Raw genomic sequence first — 9513 nt, 5'->3', positions numbered from 1 at the left:
TGGAAGTTGGGGGGTTCACTTGCTCTATCCCTCACGTCTAACACTAGCACAGTGACATGCACATTGTAGGTGCTAAACAAGTACTTGTTGAAAAAAGAAATAAGTAAACCACCTGCTCTTAGAGAGGATGTTATAAATATCAAATGAGACCCTATATATTAATGATTAAGAGCCTTGGCCTGGGCAGAATTGGGCTAGAAATGAGCTCTGGCTGTGTGATGCCAGTAAACCATTCAATTGCTATAAGCTTCCATTTTCTATGCGGCTCATAAGAAATAAACCTCATAGGATGGTGGTGAAGATGAAATGAAATGTTGTGTATAAAGCATACTGTACTGTTCTGGCATAGGATTTATACTCAATAATTGCCAACCACTGCTACTATCCCAGATATGGGAACACTTTGTGCTGGAAACACAGCCAATCTAGGCAAGGCTGGGCTTGCCCAATTCAGTTTCCCTTACCAAAGTGCACTGCTTCAGTGGATACAAGGCAGTTAATGTGCAGACACTGCTATGACACTTACTCTGTCTCCTGCCATCTGTTTTCCAAATCATTCCTTAGATGATTAGTAACGAAGGGGAGGGCTGATAAGGGCTCAGGAAGGGGGTCTGGCTAGGAGTGGAGGTGGTGAGTGGATGATGGGGGAGGCTGTTGAAAACAAAGACACAATGTCTGGGATCTGATGTGATGGGGACACCAGTTATGTGGAAGAGCAGGCTGGGCTGGGCACTTGGGCCCAGAGTAGTCCCTGGTGTGGCCACAAGCAGATACAGCCAAAGGGATAAATGTTGATAAAGAGTTAAGTGATGTCCAATGTCCTAGGAGCAGGGTCAGATGATGAACAAAGTGATAGGCAGTGGCCTAGAGTTTGAATCTAGAGTCTAGAGCTTGATAGAATAAGAACCTTGTGGCGGGGGGATGGGGTGGGGACAAAGAAGGTTGTGGGTAAGTTCAGGGCATATTTCAGGATTGGGGTTGGGTAGGAGTGGGCAGAGGGCTGTTCTTCCTGGCTGCTACTTTGCAACGTGGAGCTCATCTGCTAGTATAGAGGCTTAAGGCTGGATGGGCTGGTTGGGTTGAGGTCCAGGGACGTGATAGATTGAATAGAGCAGGATGGATGGAGGAATTAAGTGCCAGAAAAGGGTGAGGGGGTTCTGCAGTGAATCATGAGCTGCCAGCAGGAGGGATTCTTACTTAGAAGATGGACATAATGGCCAGAAGGACTCTGAGAGCCAGGTGGAGAATGATGGGGAAAAAGAATTAAAATCAAGAATTTGATGTTATGGAATATTACTGCAGGGAAGAGGAGGAAATGCTTACCGCCTAGCCCCAGGGCCCTCACCTCTGTTCTCAACACAAAAAATTACAGGGCTACGGTGATAAGCTAGCAAACTTTAAATAAATAAGTAGTTAGAAAGCGGTGCTGTAACTTGTATTTGAAGAGAGTCATGGTATTTGTCCAGCAGAACATCGATGACCTCTAGGTGAGGGCCACCATGTTTGTCCCAGAGTGGAGGACTGAGGTTACAGCTTGTAACATGCATGAGTGGAAGGCTGTGTGGTAGATCAGGTGATGTTCTTATCAGCACCTATGACAACTGCAGGAAGGTGTGTCTGGGGACCCAGTGGGGTCTTTCCTCAGTAACTCACACACAGGCAGTGACCTGCTCCTGAACCTTCATGGAGATTAGGCACCTTGCACAGAGAGGGCTTCAGGGCCTTGGCCCAGCATACAGGAGGGACTCCATCTGAAGAGTCCAGATGCCTGAGCTGAGGGTGTGCTCTGAATAACTCACTTAGCTGTCCAAAGAGATGCCCCAGAGCATTAGACTTTGAGTTGGCCCCTTGCCCTCTGCTGATTCTCCCAGAGGGACTGTGGCTTATACTGACCTCATGCAGCAGTCTTGTTGGCCACACACTTAGGGAGATCCTAGCAGTGGCTGCCCAGGGAGGCAGGCATAATGTCTGCTGCCTCAGCAAAGCACTGATCACTGCACAAAACATAGCCCTTCCCTGGAGACTGCCTGTCACTCGGTGTATGAATGGACCATCATGCTCCATCTATCTTGAGGACAGCTGTGTGCTGCATTTACCACCCCCCTTCTGGAATAATCTCTCTTTTCCCTCTCCCTTGCTTCTTGTCTTCCAAGGCCACTCCAGGCCAACTTCCTCATTGCCTCAGGTCTAAGGCCCTTGAAGTCAAGCAGCACAACCACAACCCCATCTGTGCTGGGGCAAATTTGATTAACTTGCAAGTATTCCCAGTCTTACAGCTCTTTCCCGTCCTCAGGGGCAGGTTAGAATCTGGTCTCTGGCTGCCACCTGCTCAGTGGCTCCCTCCCCTGCTCTGTAGGGACAGGTTTTCCTTCCCATCAAATATTTTGGCGTCAGTGATGCAGAGCCATGAGAGTGGTCGAAGTTCCTAATCTATGGGATCATAGGTAAGGGCAGATCTCATTCATGCAAAGCAATGCTGAAGATGGGAGCAGAAGCAGTGTGGAAGTTGAGGTAGGGAAGGGAGAAGGGGATTGAGGATGTGGCTGAAGGAGAGGACTAAGAGTGAAAGGGTGACATGTGCTGTATTCAAAAATTCCTCCTTGAGGGAAGCAGTTGAAATAAATCCCCCCTCAGTTACTGGTAACTTCTGAGCTCTGATTCCTGAACAGGATGGGACCACTTGGGTGTATGTGTTCTCAGCAGTCACTCCTGTCTGGTTCTCCTAGTGTCAGATGAGCTGGCCTTGTCCTTCCAGCCAGATTGCAGTTTGCTGTGAGAGCAGGAACCATATTTCATCTTGCCCCCTAGGAAGCCACTGAAAGTGCTTTGCAAAACCTAGTGATGTCATGGAGACTCTGTAGTACCTCCCTGCCCCATGTCTCCAGCTCCTGACTGGTCAGTCTCCATGGCAACAGAGCACCAGTATTAAATGGAAAAGATCCCTTGATCTAGGAATTCTCTTTTCATTGCTCTTTTGATAATTCCTAAGAGGTGCATGTGATTTCAGAAGTCAGTCAGGCTCAGTTACTTTTGGAACACCATCAGAGATGGTGTTATGGTGTTTATGTCCCTCTCAAATTGCTGTGTTGAAACTCTAGCTCTGAATGTGGGGTATTAGGGGGAGCCTTTGGGAGATAATTGGGCCTAGATGAGGTCATGATGGAATTAGTACCCTTATAAGAAGAGAAAGGGATTAGAGCTACCTTTTTCCACCATGTGAGGACACAGTAAGCAGGTGGCCATTTGTAACCAGGAAGTGAGCCCTTACCACACAGTGAAGCTGTTGGCAACTTGATCTCAGATTTCCCAGCCTCTATATTTTGAGATGTAAATGTTTGTTATGTGAGCCGCCCAATCTGTTATTTTTGTTATAGCAGCCCTAGATGACTAAGACAGATGGCATTGGGTCAAGACTTGGAAAGATGGTTTTGTCTTTTTGTGTGTGTGTATGTGTATCCTCATGTATCTCTCTCTCCTCTACAGTAAGGCAGATATCACAGTAGGCAATTGGAAGAGGTTTAAGGGACCCAGAGATGAATCAGTCTCAGATCTGTCTTTTGGGCTCTTGAGGCAAGGAGAGGGACCAGCTAGACATGACTGTGGGATACAGCAGGGGCCCAGTGCTCAAAAGCATCATGTCCCTCTCCATTGCCAATACTGATGAGTGTCATCTCCTTAGCCACAGCTTCAAGGGACTCAGCAGGAAAAGCAGCAGAATTGGGAGTGCAGCTTGGGGCCATTTGGCCTGATGTTCCTTGGTCCTGCTGTCTCCCTTAGCTTCTTTTCCTTGAAATCCACTTACACCAAATGGGGTTTTTCACTTTTGGAGGATTTTTGAAAGCCCACAGTGCAAGAGATTCCCCTATGACCAAGTGCACTAACTTGACCAACAGGCAACCACAGGGTGAAGCTCCTCTTTGTCTGACCTTGGGGTCTGCAAGTATGGTCTCTGCTCCTATGTCCCTGAGGCTCTCTCTGCTAGGGGGTAGTGCTTTGTTACCTCTTGCCCTGGTACTGAAAAACAAACACCACCAAAGGAAATTAAGAAGTGACAGCCATGATGTCTAAGCTTGAAATTTTCGATGAAGTTAGCTCCAATCTGCATCACTGACTAAATTATGACTTCTTTTATCCTATCCCTTGTTCACTCCACATTGCTTCTTCTAAGTAAATTCATGGCTTCTCTATGCCATGGTTTTGCCATCACTTACAGGCCCCTGCCTCTGTCTCTTTCTTCTTCAGTCCCCGCTCATGAACCATCCTACTCTCTTTTCTAGGACTGCTCAATTTTCACCAGCCACACTCATCCCTCCAGGAATCAGTCCCTTGTGAGTGCCTGGAACACATCCTCATAATTTTCCCTGTCCACTGAGTACCTGCTGCACTAGAATGCTCACTGGGCTTGGGCACTGAGTCGTGTTGAGCATAAGGACCTTTTGTCAGCCTTTGCTCTAGAATGCCACGATGACATCAGTGTCTTGTAGGGAGAGAGAGAAGTGGGGTGGTGAGTACTCACAAGGAATTCTGAAGAGCCCTGGAGGTTTTACATTCTCTGTCACTTAAGCCTGATGACAACTTTGTCCACATTTTACAGATGAAATAAAGCATGGAGAAACTGAAAGAACTTGGGGTTTGGAGCTTGACAGACTTGTGAAACTTCAATTTTGTCATTTCTGAGCTAAGAAGCAAGAAAATTAACCTCTCTAAGTCTTACCTCCTTCCCTACCTATTAGATAGGATCACAGTACAGATCTCACAGAATTTTGGAAGATGCAGTGGAATTAATGAAAGTGCCCAGTGTAATGGTATCTGGATATGGAGCCCCTGGCACAGGATAGACAGGTCTGCATCCTCTGTCTTCCTCATGTGTTCTCTAAAATGTTGGTCCTAGAGACTCCCCTGGAAAATAGATAGAAAGGACACACAAAGTTGGATATATCCCTTGCATGGTACTTTTGTCTTTTCAGAGATTTTCTCATAAAAATCCCAAATCTACCCATTTTACAGATAAGAAATGAGTTCAGGAGCCACACACAATTAATTAATGGCAGAGCTGGGTCACAGAACAGGCATGCCAACTGATTCCACAGGACTGGCAAGCATTTCACAGGTGCCTAATAGATACTGATTAAATGACTGTAATATTCCAGGCAGTGATACTTAAGGTGTAATCTCTGGATCAACAACATCATCACCCCCAGGGAACCTGTTGAAAATTCAATTTCCTGGTCCTCATCCCAGATGTACTGGATCAGAAACTCTAGGGTAGGACTCAGCAATCTGTGTTTTTAAAAGCTGTTCAAGTGACTCATGCATGCCCAGTGCCTATCCTACCACACAGCCCCACCTGTATCTGCTTCCTCACTACGTGAAAGTTGCCCATAGGCCCGCTGTAATCTCCAAGGCTTCCATGGTCCTTTCCCTTCTCCCACTTCCACTGAGGGGAGCAAGACCCTTACTGTCTTCTCCTGTCTCCTGTCCTCAGCAATAGTGATGGTTTCTGATTAGAGCTCCCCACTGCCCAAGTTCTTTTATTTGTATGACTTATTAGATTATCCCTCCCATGTGAAGGTGTGGAGGTGGAGTTCATAGATGTGAAGAGATCACTCAGAATCACCATTGCAGAATGCAGTGGAGCCAGCATGTAGAGGCCACCTAATTTGCACTCCTGGTCTCACACCTGGCAGGACTGAGGCACAGAGAGAGCAAGGGTGTTGCTGGCAGTTGCACAGGACTGACAGAGATGCTGGATACTGGGTCTGTTGGCTTTCTCTCCAGGGCTCTTCCTGTGAAGGAAGAATTTAACTCAGATGTCATTGCAAGTGTGCTCAGAACAAAATCAAGGCAAAGCCTGCAAAGATCACGTATGAATATTTATAGAATATTTTCCACATTAAAAATTTATTTCATATAGATGACATCAGAGCCTGTGGCTCTGATTTAAGAGCTCTGGCCAGCTCTTCAAAATGATGGTGAGGTTAGGGAAGAATTCACCAAGTCTTTCTCTAGGAAGGGAAGAACTATAGCCTCAGTGACAGACTATGGTATCCCTGGACATTCTTAGCTTATCAGGAGAACACTGTGAGGATAGCAGGATAGTTCCAGCAAGACCTCCTGATCCTGGCCACAGAGGGAGTGCCTTGGCTGGCCAGTCAGCTGCTTCATCCTATTTTTCAGGAGACACTTCCTGGTCCATATATATTGGAGAACTAATCAGTTTCTTAGGTCCACTGTAACAAATTACCACAAAACAGGTGGCTTAAAATGATAGAAATCTATTCTCTGACAATTCTAGAGCCCAGAAGTCCAAAATCAAGGTATAAGGAGGGCCTCACTCCCTCTGGAAGCTGGAGAAGAGAAGCATTCCTTGCCTCTTAAAGCTCCTGGTGGCTGTCAGTATTTCTTGGTTTCCTTGGCTTATGGCCACACCACTCTTATCTCTCAGTCTTTATATTTCTTGCTCCTCTGTATCTATCTTCTCTCTATCTCCCTTATGTGTCTCTTATAAGGATATTTGTTGTTGGATTTAGGGTCTACCCAGATACTCCAGGATGATCTCTTCATCTAAAGATTCTTAACCACATCTGCAAAGGCCTTTCTTCCAAAGAATGTTAATACTCACAGGTTCAAGGAATTAGGACATGGACATATCTTTTGGGGGCCACCATTCAACTTACTGTTGGGCACATGAGAAGGTCTTCTCTCTTAAGTGCTTTAGGGATTCTCCCTATGATACTGTCTTGAGCCCCTAGTTCTCACTGGCATGTGACCCACAGCCTCCAGTTTGCTCTCTTGAGTAATCACAGGCTTCTATCTGTGGGAACTGGAGTTTCCTTGGTAAGATGACTTCCATTGGCTGCCAGTAAATTACAACTCTGCAAACTCAGTGGCCTGGTTTCCAGCACAGAGATCCTTGTTGCTGTGCTTCTTGAATTTGGACTCAGCCTTGGTGCTTTTGTCTCTTACAGAAACATGGTGGTGCAAAGTCCAGTCCCTTGGTCCTTTGGCCTTTTGCCCCCCAAAACTGTGCTGAATGGACCCCTTTCTGGATCTGAGGGTCTGTGGAAATGGCAAAGTGGAATGGGAAGTAGAAGGAGGCTGCAAGTGGGTGCAGGGGACCCAGAAGTCAGCTCTATCCCAGTTCCTCAGCTTCCCTTGGGTCTCAGTTGGCTTCATTCTTAGATCACTTTTACCCACTGGTTTTGATTTTTACTGACATTGTTTAGGGATGGAGGGCACATGATTACCTGATTGTCAGCCATCTGGGATCATTGACTATGAGCAAAAAGGACCTTTCAGTAAGCCTTCTGACATTTCCTTTCTTCTTTCAGATGGGCTAACTTGACTAAAGCTTGTCTTTGCACGTGTATATGCAGGAAGGAGCCAGGGGAGACCTCACCAAAAGCAGCAAGTAGTAGTCGACAGATGCTAACATTCTAATATTCTTGAGCCAGGTCCTCCAAAGCTCCATCTGTGGTAGACAAGTGATCTAAGTCTTACGATACATTCTGCAAAAGTTTAATCTGCTGCTTTGTGCCGGATGAGAAGAACTGTTCAATTTCCTATATAGACAAAGAAGAATTCCCACAGTCTCTCATCTTGTGTAGACTTACCCAGTTCCACATTTTAGGGCCCGTCACTTGTAGCACTTCACTTCTAGGAACTAGTTTCCATGTTAGAATCAGTTTGATTGTCCGCGACAGAAATACAACACAAAGTAGCTTAAGAAAAGAGGGCAGTTTATTGGTTCATGTTCAGAGGTAGCACTGGTTTTAGGCATGGCTGGATCTAGGGGCTCTTAATACACCATCTTGAATATTATGCTCCAGAGAAAATGACTGCCTGTTCAGCATAAATACAATGAAGTCTCACTGCTCTTTTTTATTGAGATGAAATTTATATCCTGTGAACTGCATAGATCATAATTGTATAATCCATTGAGTTGTGAAAAATGCATACACTTCAAGACATAGAAAATTCCATCATCCCAGAAAGTTACCTCATGTCCCCTTCAAATCAATCTTCAATTGCCATAGACAGCCACTCCTCTGACCTCTATCACATACACTAGTTTTGCTTGTTGTTGAACTTCACATAAATGGAAGCGTACAGCATGTGTGTGTGTGTGTGTGTGTGTGTGTGTGTGTGTGTGTGTGTGTCTAGCTTCCTTCATTAAATAAAATGTTTCTGAGATTTATCCATATTGTTGTATATGTGACTGTATCACTTTAAATCTCTTTTGTGGTTGGCAGATATATGAGTTATTTCCAGTTTTTGAGTACTATGTTTAAAATTTCCACCAACAATCTTTTACAGGTCTTTTGCAGATTTTTTTCTCTCTTTGTAAATATGTAAGAGTGGGATTATGGTATCATAGAGGAAGTGTAGATGTAGAGAAACTTACAGACTGATGTATAATGTGATTGTATCATTGTATATTCCCACCCACCATGAGGGACAATTCTGGTTGTCCACTTGCTTTCCAACTTAGGATGTTGTAAGTCTGTGATTTTGGCCATTCTAAAAGGTATAAAAGTGGTATTTCAGTGGGGTTTCAATTTTCATCTCCTTGAATACTTTTTAATCTTGACTATTTTAATGTGTTTATTGGCCATTTCTAAGTATTTTGAGAATTATCCAAGTATTTTAGACATTTTTTATTGAGTTCTCCTTTTATTATTGATTTAAAGAGATTAAATAATGTATTCTGGAAACAAGCCATAATAAGTTATATGTATTCTGAATATTTTTCACAGTCTCTGGCTTGGGTTTTCATTTTCTGAAAAGTATCATTAGATGAATGAAATTTTAGACATTTGATGATGGTCCAATTTATCATATTTCTTATTTTTTGGCTGGTAATTTTTGTGTCTTTCCTAAGAAATTTTTGCCTACCCCAAAGATGGGATGATATTTTCCAATCTTTTTTCTAAAATTGATATAGTTTAAACTATTTGTTTAGGTCTGTGTTCCATCTTGAATTAATTTTGTGTGAGTGGGTGTGTGAGCAGGTGTGTGTGGGGGGGGGGTGAGGTAAAGGTTGAGGTTAATTTTTCCCCATACATTTATCTGGTCTCAGCACTAATTTTTGAAAAGGCTTTTTCATTAAACTCTTTTGGCATCATTCCCAAAAAGCAATTGACAATATATATGTAATTCTATATCTAGATACTCTATTATGTCCCACTGAGCTATGTAAATACCATGCTTTCTTAATTACTATGGCTTTTTAGTAAGTCTTAAAATCAGGTGGTATGAATCACCCAACTTGCTTTTTTTTGTTTGCTTGTTTGTTTTTGTTTCTAGATTGATTTGGTTACTCTAGGCCTTTGTATTTCCAAATAAATTTAAAAATAAAGAAATCAGCCCTGTAACCCAGGAATGAATCCCAGTTGATCATGATGGATAATTCTTTTTATATGCTATTGAATTCGATTTGCTAGTATCTTGTTGGGTATTTTTGCATCTGTATTCATTAAGGATATTGATCTGTAGTTCTCTTTTTTGGCTGGG

Source organism: Suricata suricatta, chromosome 3 (genome assembly GCF_006229205.1).
Source record: "Suricata suricatta isolate VVHF042 chromosome 3, meerkat_22Aug2017_6uvM2_HiC, whole genome shotgun sequence".
NCBI classification, from domain to species: domain Eukaryota; kingdom Metazoa; phylum Chordata; class Mammalia; order Carnivora; family Herpestidae; genus Suricata; species Suricata suricatta.
The sequence above is the reverse complement of the archived record's forward strand: the minus strand, read 5'-3'. Positions refer to the sequence as shown.